The sequence below is a fragment of the Lolium perenne genome, chromosome 2 (genome assembly GCF_019359855.2).
Source record: "Lolium perenne isolate Kyuss_39 chromosome 2, Kyuss_2.0, whole genome shotgun sequence".
Lineage (NCBI taxonomy): Eukaryota > Viridiplantae > Streptophyta > Magnoliopsida > Poales > Poaceae > Lolium > Lolium perenne.
Window position 1 is genome coordinate 54,114,958 of NC_067245.2, and position 2,991 is coordinate 54,117,948.

General features: G+C 48.6%; 1 long non-coding RNA gene across 1 annotated transcript; it reads left to right on the plus strand.

Moving 5' to 3' along the window:
- Positions 1-281: 281 nt before the first annotated feature.
- Positions 282-2,272, plus strand: LOC127332641 (uncharacterized). The gene is made up of 3 exons (XR_007870578.1): positions 282-974; positions 1,182-1,339; positions 1,919-2,272. It is a non-coding gene; the product is annotated as an uncharacterized lncRNA (long non-coding RNA).
- The last annotated feature ends 719 nt before the right edge of the window (positions 2,273-2,991 follow it).

Sequence of the window (2,991 nt, forward strand, 5' to 3'; positions counted from 1 at the left end):
CCCTCCTTATGGTGACCGGACCACCCAGTCACTAACATGGATCTCACCGCTATCATGGCCACATCTAGGTGCGCTCCTCCGTTTCCCTTCCTTCTAGTGACCGGTGGCGCCATGGTGGCTCTCGACGGTGGGTACAAGGACCGTTGCATACGTATACACGACATGTATGCAGCTGAGTAAAACAAGCGGGAAACGAAAAAAATTGGAACGGATATTTGACTTTGGGCGCCTTGTTTTTTCTTTTTCGGCCAAGAGGGATTTTTTTTTTTTGGCCCAAACCGTCCCACCCGTTTCCATCGCCAGAAGCGTTCCCCTCTCCCCCAAATCTCCCATGGCGCCGTTCTCAATCCCGCGCACCTCCCCGCCGTCGACTCCTCCCCCTGGCCGCGATGCTCCGTCATTCCGCCGCAGAGGGCTTGCGCATGCCGCCAAGTGGCTAGCGCCTCCAAGGGGGCAGCTTTTCCCCGCCTGACCAGAAGCTGCCGACGGCGACCCCGGCTCCAAGGCGTTCCGGCGAGGCCGCCCCCCGTCCCCGGTGACCGCGGATCGCCAACGACCGGCCGCTTATCCCCTGGATTCGGCGACTTCTGCCTCCGTCAGCAACCTGCTCTTGCGCGTCGGAGCATGGGACGGCAGCGGCGGCCATCGCGGTTCTGCCGACCGGGTCGGCGTCTGAGTCTGCCGCGTCGGTGCAGCTACCCTGACCAGAAGGACGCCGTCGAGCAGCTGGTTGCTTTCTGCCTAGGTCAGCCCTTCCTCCTCCTATGCTAGGTCTTCAATTTCTGCTCTGCAACAAGAACGCGTTGATGCACTGCTCACGCCCTTGTCAATGTCTTGTGCTGCGACATGCTGTATCGAGGTCTGCTGGTCTGCTGCTGGCTGCTTCCGGCGACAACCTACCGTAGCTGCTGCTGTCGGCGGCCACCACTCCAACCCGCCCCTGCCTGCCACTTCCCCCAACCAGCTGCTGCCCGGTGAGCTCTCCCTTCTTATCCTCCATGTAATCTTGCTAAAGTTTGTTTTTTTATTTCTGTTGAATTGAATAGAATACATGTATACTCCAATGAAAAATTGTTGTGTGCACAGGCAGTAGTTGTACAAGCAACAGTATGTGCTCAACTGTTTGGACCGTTTGCTGTTTGTTATGCACATACAGTGCTGAAATCTTGCATATTTTTCAGGCTCAAAGCATATTGGAGGAGCGGTAGCTGAAGGGTGCAAATCGGTGGCGAACGCCATCGGCGACATCTACAAGCGCAAAGGGTAGTCGCTCCAGGGGCTACGAGGTCTTCAGCGCCACTCCTGCAAGTTGATCTTCTCCGAGACCATCGCCTGCCAGGTTACAACCACCAAGCACTCTCTGTTTGGTTTGGTATATGTTGGCATGCATGTATGGTTCAAGTGTGTTGCTGGGTTATGAATGAGTGAACAGTGGCAATCAATCTTGTCTTCTATGTTATGATCCAAGTTGCCCTGTCATGTTGAAGATCGAATTGATTGCGTCTACTTTTTTTTTTTCCATTCTAGATGTAGTGTGGTTGTAGTTGCAAATACATGTCATGATCGATTTTTTCTTGATTTAGAAATGTTGCTTAATGGGCTTGGCCATCCATTGATCTCCTGATGTAGTAGTACCTAGCGGTGCATTCAGTTTATCACAGAGCTATCAAGCAAAACAGCAGAACTATTGTTTGCAGTAGCAGTTCCGGTTAGCCACATATATAACGAGCAGCCAACACTATTTGATTTCGAGTTGATTCTTTGTTTGCATAAGTAGCCAGCTTGTAATTCTGGGTTTGATTCTGTATGTAACCGCTGTATGCACTCTTTCTTATGAAATATTATTGGGTGTGTGAACCAAAAGTCTGAAAAACCCAGTTTATTTCTTTCTAAAATTTGGAACATCCATGCTGTGCAGGATGTCGCCCCAAGGAACAACGCAGTGACGCCACTGTTGGTGTTAAGGAGATTGCCGGCATTGGCATCAGAAGGTCTAAATTTTTGTTGATACTAGTAGCCTTTGACGCGTGTGTCTAGTCAGTGATTGATGGTGGGAAGAGCATGGAAGAGGCTGTGCAGGATGAGGTTTGATGTGATGTAGGGTGTTTCAAGTGTTGCAAAATTTGGTCGCACACAGAAGCTTGTGAGAGCATGTAGTATACTCCTTAATTAATTTGCGCAAGTGTATTGTAGTATTGCATCAAAGGTGTTGTTATTTGGTGTATGATATAGAAGTCGATCGAGATGGAGTTAAGCGGAGAAGGTTGAAACACTCATGCATGGTTGAAACACGTTGGTTAGTAGCTAGGGAAGCGCTCCTTTGATTGCTTTGTCGATCTCAGGGAAGGAAGGAAGGGCAAAGTCTGAAAAGAGTGCTGCTATACACACGACAATCCATGTACGATACTCGTACGATCAGCCTAACGGAAAGCCAACTTCACGCGTGAAACATGACTATGTGCGTTTGCTATTTGACTTCTTCTACTCAGAATTACAGCCGACCAATCTACACCGCAAGTCCAAGATCAAATGGTATTAGAGAATCTCTAACTGAGCCCATAAAGGGGCGTACTGAAAAACTCGACTTCAATCTACCGAAAACTTAGTTTTGATCGATTGAGCTGGCGCAGATCAGAACCTATAAATATGAATTGAAAACTTGAAATCGAAATTTCACGGAAGAATTGAACATACTAGTTCATCGGCATTACGAGTTCGGCGATGCAATTGAGCTATACTTTACAAAATATACAAAATAAACTTCGGAGGAGGCGGCCGTGCAACTTAGATTGATCAAAATTCGGCCCGGGATACCTCACCGGTCCTGCAACAACGCAACACCCTAAGGGAAGTACGGATGCACACAGCCAAAAAAGATAAAAGAAAACTAAGAAAGAAAAATCCTCCTATAGTATCTCAGTCCCAACAGTAATACATCCACCCCCTAGACAATACCTGAAATACAGACTCTCCAAAAGCGACGCCACCGTC